The following is a 9,925-nucleotide window of genomic DNA, read 5'->3' as shown; positions in this document are numbered from 1 at the left end:
TGCAAATTCCAAGGCTTACGAGTACAAATATGCAACTAGGGCAACGATGCAGGCTTTTATGTCAAAATATTAGCGAATGTGCAAAATAAGAAATATCAAAGAACTGGTTAAGTTAACAAAGAAGTTTCATGTGGTAATCTAGGCCCTTTGTATATGATATGACTTTGGGAAACTGAGAATAAATTCAGAGAGGAGAAAGGTGAATTAACCTTGGGAGACCAGCTGGATCTGAACACTGGCAGGAAGGAGAGAGAAAAGTTTGCCTCTTAGTGGCTGGATGGAGGAATAAGTGGCATTCTTCTGATTCTTTCAGACTCAGGGCACGAAGAAAATCAAATCTGACCATGTGGTTCTGGTTGATAAGGAATGCAATAGTGTTATCATGACAGAGAAGGAAGCTTTAGAATAAACATTTTTTTCTTCTCCCTCCTGTTCTCTTTTCTTCCATTGTTCTACTCCTCTTGAATTCCATTTTATTTACTCTTGCTACCTCTCGAGTTGTTTTCTTGATTCATTTTGTTTCTTTTTCCTAATCCTCTGTTTCGTAGAATCTATCAAGGCTGCTTAATCCCTTGAGAGTTCATAGGCACTTCAGATGAGACTCTACTGTTACAGGTATTTTTGCTGATATGAATTCCTGCAGGTACTTACTGAGCATCATACATATTCTCGGGTTTTTTTCCATTGTTTTTTGTAAGCACTGCTCTCTTTTCCTTTCCTCTTGTGCTTATTTGTTATACCCTGTCTAAAATGTAGACCAGAATAAAACTGAAGGGCAGTGCCTTAATCTGTTCTGAAAGGTATATTGAAAACCCTGTGGTTTCGTACACATTTTTAATAAATATATCCCATTTGGGAGTGTATTTATAACATTATTTCTGTAGCAAGCGTCTTCTGCTGGCTGCATCTTACACGTTATGAAGTACGAATGTGACTGAAAGCAACAATGAGTTGTGGAAATTAGGTGTGGCCTTTCACAAGTTGCAGGGACATCCCATGGTTGGGTGAAGTTTGGCTAATTTTTTTCATAACAAGATTACATACTTTCCTACTTTCAGTAAAAGTCTTTCTATTATACAGTCTGCACTGACTTATAATAATGATTTTTAAATCTGTTTTTCTTCCCCAAAAATGTTTGTGAAGTCTTGCCAAGAAAAAAGGAGGAGGCAAACAAACTGATTAAACATGTATCTGGAAGAAGAAATGGTTGTAACATAGTATGTGTCTGATTCTTCTTTCTGTGTATACCTAGGAAATGCAAAACCAAGACCTGCAAAAGAAGTTGTTAGGAATAGCCCTGGCCATTGTAGACTTCTAGCAGAAGCTGATCAAAGTAATGAGCCTCAGTCTGTAAAATCATGAGGGATGATTCTGTTCCCTTTTTGCCTGGCAGCATCTGTTACTTCTTAATTTTTTTTGCATGTCGTATTTTGTGTTGTTAGGAATCCTGCACGATTCTAGTTAAACTTGGAAAGCTGGGGGACAGCTTTGTTGCTTTAATAACTTCTGCTGCTCCTGTAAAAGGTTTATATTTACATGCCAACTTAGCATGCTTAAGTTACTACTAAGGTTCACTGTTCTCATTGTTTCACATATCCTGGCATGGACCAGTCACTCATTTAATTTATTCCTTTGTTAGCCTATGTCTAGCTGGGGAACTGGTAATCCTAGCAAAGGCTATCAAATGTGCCAAAAATTAAACTAGATTTTTCTTCAAGAAGTAGTAAAGAACTACTCTATGATATCCTTCTCACTCTAATGACAGATAAATCTAATAATAATCTGCTTATAGTGCACAGCTGTGTTTACTTCAAAGAATGCTCAAGATTAGCTAGAGGAACTTCAACAGGTCAGGAAGGCAGCCGTTGGTCTCTGTTCTTTACAGGTAGAGAAACTGAAATAGGGTGTCTGTGCTTTACAGGTAGAGAAACTGAGGTAGGGTGAGCAGCTACCTGATAGAAGTTGATCATGAACTTTGAATTTCTATGCTCAAGAATACAGAGTCCCAATAGCTTTTGAAGGGTCTCCAGCTAATAGAAATTCTCTGCCTTCTTAGTATGTTAAGTGATAAAAGCAGTCAATAATAACTCTCCAGCAAAGCCTCACATTACTCTATTATACTTAGCTGCAGTTATAAACAAATTTTCAATTGTCTATGGAAATATACATATGTAAATAATTCTTTAATCATTCCCTCAGTTTTTCCTTTCTCACTAATAAATATTTCACTTTAGTTCTGTGCTCAATGTTCTTTTCCCTTTCCATCTCTACCCAACCTTTTCCCCTATGTATTTCATAACATGTCCTCCTTTATTGTGTCTTCCTCTAACAATAACATACCAGTGAGATGTGTAATCTTTCAGAGTGGGGAAATAGTTTTTATAGCCCAAAAATTACAAGTTGGAAAATAGGGAGGAAATGTTATGCATATTGAAAACTCCAGGAGTTTGGGGACCACAGACCAAGCTAGCAAACTCCAGTGAGCGTTCCCTTAGCATTCATCCATTTTGATGTTTTCAAACTGAGGTCGGGCAGCACGGAGGACCAACTCTGGATTGTCATCTTTACATTATTAGGTCAGCTCTTGTAGCTGTAAAAACTTCCGGCTGGAGCTTCAGCCTTCCTCACATCTGAGACAAAAACAGGGTATTGGGTACACTGGATAATACATGTTATCCCTGGGAGGCACGTGAAAACATGGACTTAGCTGATTTTGTTGGCAATTATTACAACGGTTGTTGAGAAAGGCTGATAAAGTTTGCATTTTTTGGTCAGGTATAATAACATAAATTAAATTCTTCTATGTTACCATTTTCATTGCTAGGATTGCTTGCAGGCTTGGAAAGAGAAGTGAGCTTCTGAGGAAAAAAGATTTTAAGGGCGGTTTTCTTCCAGTATAGTTTAGAATCGCTTAATGATTTAAGATAGGCATTTCAGCACAGCATGGCTAAGTGGCACCTGGAGCTGTCCAGATTTTTTGTGTTACAGCTGGAGTAACGTTGCTTATATGCTTATACCAGTCATTAGCGCAAAAAGGAAAAAAGGCAATTCAAAGCACTGAAATTAAAAAACATCATTCTTATAGTAATTTTTATTGTCCAGACTGTTATCTGTAGTGTTTCCATGCTTGTCTCTAGAAGCAGCTTGCTGGTAGCAGATGGAATCTTGTAGTGGTCTTACTATTCTTTTCAGCAACATGTTATTCCCATGTATTCCTGTGTTGTCCTAATCCCCAGGCTTTGACATGGTAGAATCCTGAATAATATATTTGTATATTTTCTGAAAAATGTACTGAGGTGCATTTTTACCTCAACTGTCTAGACAGCACAAAGGTCTAGAGACAAAGCAGACACTGGAGGCGATGACAGAAATATTATATGGACATGAAGGGTGAAGACAGGACGTTTGGAAAGGGAAGTTGAAACCTGTAAATGAGATTCAAAGAGGAGATGAAATATGATGAGGCAAAGCAAATGATAATTCCAGCAACCTTGTGGATACACTGGAGAACAAGGCAAGGATTTCAGGAAGGAAGAGGAGGCAGTGAGGCAGAATAATTTTTCTCAGTGTGGTCAAGAGCAAATAATGCCTTGGTGCTTTTTTGTAACAGTAGATATTCCAAAGCGCTCTGGTCCTTGGGAATTGATTTGTGCTGCAGGTTACACTGATTATTTCTAGCGATTTGCTGAAGGTGGGAGTAGGAAAATATTTTTTAGTGGCAGTCAGTCCTGCAAATAAGTGTTATAGCACCACCATGTAATTAATGCCAAATGTGTCATCATGCCTTAGTCACTGAAAGGAATTTAGGATGGATGTCTGTTTTCTCAGTGAATAAAATACCATTTCACCCTAATTAGACTCATTTTTACTGAGGACAGTGGTTAAATTATATTAACAATACCCCCCCCTTCAATATTGTGACAAAGAGAACAGAACATATAATATATTCTACGCAAAAAAAGAAGCAGCGTCCACCTGTGGTGATTTTACTTCTTTGTTGTATGATCAAGTGAAAAACAAGATCTGTTGAGTAGCGAGCAATACAGATATTCAATGTGCCATTGTCTTCAGTGGATAACTGGCAGTTTTGTTCGGCGATCATTATGGGCAAATGTTTCCCATCATTGTTAATACCAGGGCAGTTCCTGGTAGGAGGTCCACCATAGATAAAGCTTCTCTGCCTGTGAATAGTTTTACGCTGTCTTTTAGACCCTCTGTAAGCTAGTGAAGCATGTGCAGTTGCACAGTCTCCTCTCGGTTTGCACCACCTTTAGCTTCATTGAGGTTGGTGTGGTGGGTAATGAAACAGGTCTGAGGTACGTGGAAGTTTTTGTTTCATATCTCAAATCAGTCTGATGTGGTAACAGCATCTTTAGAATAAAAAAGTAAGCCTATTTATTAATTCTGCATCCCTCCAACTGTTTCTCCCTCAAAAGTGATAACTCATTCATTGCATTCAATGATTCTTAGAAATTGGGGCTATGGGTAATCAACATGTTATGTTTTCTTTATTGTTTGTATTGCTTTAAATGTGACATTTTATTTTGTGAAAGTACCTAGGGTCTTAGGCTGTACTGAAGTAGTCAGTGAGCTCACGAGCAGTGAAAGAATACTAGCCAAATAAGAAGTGAGCATAAATATCTTTAAAGCTTTTAGCCTTGCAAATTTATGGAATAAACATTTGTTTCAAGTCTCCAAAAAGCAGAACTGAGCTAGTTCATGCAATTCCTATGTGTACTGTTCAGTTCATTCATTTATCTTTATATTTGCTGACACTGAATTCATATATCACTGTTACGTTAAGTCAATTTTTATGTAGAGTTTGGTTTCTTGTACTCATGAGTACAGCATCTTCAGCCTTTTCTTGTTGTCAAGAAAATCTTAAGATTTCATTCTTAAGGTGTCCTTTTGTGAGACCCGAGTAGACCTAAGCATTCAGTAAAGTAAGAACAAAACCAGAAGACTTGCAGACTGAATTATATTACGCCTTTCTGTTTTTCTATTTAAATTTTCACTTGTAATGTCAAAATCATGCATTCTCAAAATTGCAGAGGAAGGGAATATAAGTAAACTCATTCGCTTGTTTTTTAAGTTAGTTTGAAAATGCTGGCGTCAGTGACCCTTTGATACGCATGAGCACTGAACAAACCAAGAGTTTTAAAACCCATGATCTTGTTAAGTTTTGGTAAAACTTCCGTAAGCCACTGATCTTACCCTGGAGTCATTCACTAACAGGCCTCTCCATTTTGCAGATCATTTTGCTCTAGGATTCTTGAGCATTCTTGGCTGTTTTTAGTGATAATAAAATAAGTTTAGTGCAAGCAATATCATCCGTATCATCTGTTAAATCCTCCAGGTATGTTACTGTAGGTATTTTGTCCATTGCTTTTTTCATGTAGGAGAACGAAGTGTAGTTCATCCACTAGTTGTATATCTATCAACCAGTGCCAGTCCTACATGTACGTTCTGTATTTTTCTTCCAGCTTTTGGAATAAAGTTGCTGTAGACTAACTAATTTGGGAGCTAGACAGTAGGCCTATTATCCTGCTAGTGTTTGTAATTACACGAAATCCAGCTGACACAGGTGTAAGAGCGATAGTTGGGCCAGCAAATTGTGCTATGCGGCCATATCTAAAACCAAAGTGATTTGTAGGATTGACAGCAGACTACATAGTTCAAATACCAATTCCATGTGCCATTCAGTTCCTTGTGATTGTTTCGTAGTCTCTGCATGGCCATTAGTTCAGATTTGGGTCCAGTCCAAAGACAGAATTCAGGCTGTGATACCATGTTAATTCGTGGGCTTTGTAAAACAAGTTGCTGTGAACAGTCCACTTCCCGGAGAGGAACATCGCAACAAACACGACCAGTTCCTGCGGTCTTGATGATAATCTCAGTGAAGAGGGAGAGAATGGATTGGGACATACAATCCCATCAGGCCAGGACTGGAGTCTCATGGAACAATGTTGTGGAAGAAACTTCGTTGCCTTTTCTGCTTGTGTTAAAAGAGGACTTGGCTTCTAACGTTATACTGCCATGAACTTAAAGCAGCTGCTAATTCATTTGGAAAGGTGAAACCACAGACAGTTCTGAATAAACCAATTTAAAGAAATGACTGTTTATCTTCCATCTTCCATCATATTATAAGGGCACAGATTTGCTAAAGCTGCACAGCAATTTATTTTTTATATTTTAAAAAAATGAATTATAGTTTAGATTGAAAAAGTACAAGCAAGCGCTCGTCCTTTGACCTGGAACCCTTGAAGGGAGCTTCTTGCAAGGGTTGGGAAGGTCTAGCCAAGTGGTAACAAGAGACCTGTCAAGCAGTGACCCCCATTTCTGGGGTTTCCTACTGCCCAGGAAGAGGGTCACTGGAGGAGGTGGAGGCGCCAGCTGTGAGAGCGCCTTGTGGGAGAGGACGTGAGAAGGCATGAACTGACACAGGTTTTTGAATGAAAATCAAACGTCTGGAAGCTGCCTGTAGGTGATGATACAGTGTGTGAGAACAAAGGGGTCTAAGAAGAGAGTTATCTACATTAGTGTTTTGGGGGCAAATCCCAGTGTATTGGATCCGTTTGCAGAATAGTTTTGGCACATGTGAGCTAGGCTGTTCTTGGAGAAAATTAAACAAGAAACTTCACTCTAGGTTTGCACCTCGTTTGCTCCAAGCCCTGATGGGGACATTGCAGTCTGTACCAATGGCTGATCCTTTGGCTGATGTAAAACCGTACATGTGGGAGACATTTAATCTGGGGACTAGTCTAAAGTGAAACCCTAGAAAAGTAGATTGTGTAAGCATAAAGGCCTGAGAACAAATTGTTTTGGTATACTGATCCGTTCCAAATTACTTGCTAATGTAGACATAATGTATGTTGACAAACTAGCAATTATTCAATTCTATTTTTATCTTTTATTCTGAGAATTACTCCAAACCTCTGCTTTAGTGCTTTCTGGTAGAAAAGCAACAGCTACATCTGTTTCTGCAAACTGGATTGGCCATGCATTTGCTCTTTAGCCGAAAGTCTCCAGTAGAAAGATTTGAGTCTCCCACCCAACCATAGATTCAGGAAAGGAGATACCAAACCTGCCCTAAAATCCTGGGCTTAAGTGTTCTGTAATTTTACAGCTGGAAAGATTAACACCGCAAAGACACAATGGAACTGTGTCATCCTTGAGATTCCCATACAAATCACTCATTCCCCTACTCATCATTCCATTTTCCCTCACATTTTATGGTGTAAAGGTGATTCATTTAAACAGACAGAAGAGAACAAAATACCGCTAGGCAGAAATCAATCTGTCTGCACAGAAGCTATTTTTAAAGCTGTTTAGAACAGCACACACTTTTTCCTGAAATGTGTTCAAAGATCATCATTCATATGACAGAATGGTGTGTGTGCTCATGTAATTTCTGTTGGATAATTTGGATTTCAGAGAAAACAGGAGCTGCTTGAGAGCTAAGAATTGCTAAAGTGATCAACACGCTATCATTTGAACTCTTGAAAATGCCCATAAAAATGGCATGTCAGTAGTGGATTAACATTAAAAACTCTGGTATATAACAGGAAATGATGCTTAAATCTGGGGAAAACAATAGGCAGTAAGAGCTTTTGTATCTGGGAAGGATTTCCATATTTTATATTTGCTTGTAAGCATGGCATGAACTTTACTGAAACACGTGGGGCAGTTTTAGTGATTTACATCTCTGAGAACTTTCCCTGGTGACAAAAATAGCAGGAATTTTATTTTTAAAACTTAAATAAAATGCTACCTAATCTGATTGCAGGGGCTACAGAAACTTCTATTTCTACCTACTGATTCAGATCTATTAAACTGTAATATTCCCCAATCAGATGTGTAACAATGCTTCTGGTTTTCAGAGCCAAATGAATCATACAGAGATGACACACCAACCAGGTCTCAAGGTGCTGGCATTCTTTCTTACTTCTAAATCAATGATTATTTTAAATCTTATTCCCACGATTAATCTGGATGTGTAATCTGTTTGTGTCAGAACAACAGCAGTGGCGTGAGGAAAAGTTCTAATTGTTAAATCTTAATTCCCTCTGTCTCTGGGTACTAAATGAAATACTTAGGGTATACCGTCTATTTTCATTAAAGCTATTCACCTGAAATCTGCTTACAGTTCTTTTCTAGTATAGCTCTGAATTCGCCGTTCACAGCTGTTTCCTGGCAGTGCTATATTGTTATTAACATTCTGCCTTTTCTGTGTGGCTACTGCAGAAATAACTGAACTGGCCGAACCCCTCTGGGTGACAGATGACAGCAACGTGAGAAAAAACGAAATCCTGAAATGAATGTCCTGGAATGGGGAAATCAACAGATTGCCCAGAATCACACCTGAGCCATGCATGGATCAGCCAAAGATCTGAAAACTCCAGCGTGATTGAGTTTTACTTGGGGATCTCTTTTAAAAATTCAGTTTTCACGTACATAGTTATAAATTTATGTTAATGAGAATTACTGTGGAGAAACCAAGGCCTCCAGGACTACCTGTGTTTTTCTGTTTGCCATCTTTGTAAAAAAGAAAATTGAACTTATCTTTTTAATTTGTCAGAATTCATGTTTTGTTACCCAGTGGCACAAGCACTTCCAGCCTTTTAAACCTGCTTTGTGGTTTTAACTTAGTTTTGAGAAGAAACTGGTTTCTTTATTAATGATCGAAGACGTTTAATAATGCAGGATTTCTTTGAGTTTTGCCAGCTTGGATTCTGCCACCTCATATAGCAAGATGTTATATCATCTGAAAAATAATGCTTGCAACAAATAATGGAAGTGAATTAGTAATCTGAATTTCAAGGTCAGTCGTACTTTTTGTGCCTAGACACCTATTGGTGCTTGGCACTGCTGGTCTCCGCAGGCCAGAATATGGGTTTAAAAAGACAGCAAGCTAAGAAACCTAACCATTACTTAATGACATACACATGGTGACTGCAGACATGGTGCTACTGGGAAATTAATCAATTCCTGTAGTCCTCTCATAATTAGGTTTGCAGCCTTGAGGGAAGAGCTATGGTTAAGAAGATAGAGAACGAGTTCTTCTAGAAGGAGGGGAAAAAAAGCCAACCTTGGAACTCTTTCAAAAATATGGACAAAGGAAAAATAGCCTTTAATTTATCAGCTTAATTAATATCTAAATATAAATGCCAACCTGGCCTCTCTTTGCAGTCTAAATACTCATTTTACTGTATTTTGTCTGCTGATAAGAACTGGAGGCCATTGAGGCAGCTGCTAGACAGGCATTTTCATGCCACTGTTTCCCAGTGGGTGCTAGTTTGCCTAATGGAACCTGAAAGCTCCCAAGAATGCTACGCCCGCTTCCATGTTATGCTTTCACATGGAAGCAAAAAAAAAAAAAAAAAAAAAAAACTCAGAAAAAAAATCACATCAGAATGTCCAATTTATACACCTTAATCTGGACATAGAATGATGAGAAGACGCGGTGGGTCTGTTACGCAGGTTCCTCTTCCCGCAGACCAGTTTTAAAGGATTCATGCAAGCTAAGGAAAGACTGATTAGCTCAGGACGCAGAGCAGAGCAGTATGATTTGTGTTGTTCCAGCAGACCAGGGTCAGAAGCCTTGCAAGCTTGCCAGACAGTATTTTCTTTTCCCAAATTAGAAGTTGAGTGTGCCAATAGTAGGTTTCCTGGTTAATTCTGAACTGTAAACTGAGGGAGAGCCAGGTGCCCTGGCCTCATCCAGAGTCAAGAGAGAGCTAATCAGTGAGTCCGTAGTATCTCACTGCCGTCAAATTCAGCGGGAGTTGTGAGCCCCTGGTTGCCGTACAAGGGGTACGTCAGCCAGTCATTGGCGAGAGCACCCTAGAAGTCAGCCCCTCTATTACAGCATCTGAGTTTAAAAAGAAAACTTGGCTTTTCAAACATCGAGCTGATAAAAAGAAAA

Source organism: Pygoscelis adeliae, unplaced genomic scaffold (genome assembly GCF_000699105.1).
Source record: "Pygoscelis adeliae isolate BGI_AS28 unplaced genomic scaffold, ASM69910v1 Scaffold318, whole genome shotgun sequence".
Lineage (NCBI taxonomy): Eukaryota > Metazoa > Chordata > Aves > Sphenisciformes > Spheniscidae > Pygoscelis > Pygoscelis adeliae.
This window is presented reverse-complemented; position numbering follows the sequence as displayed.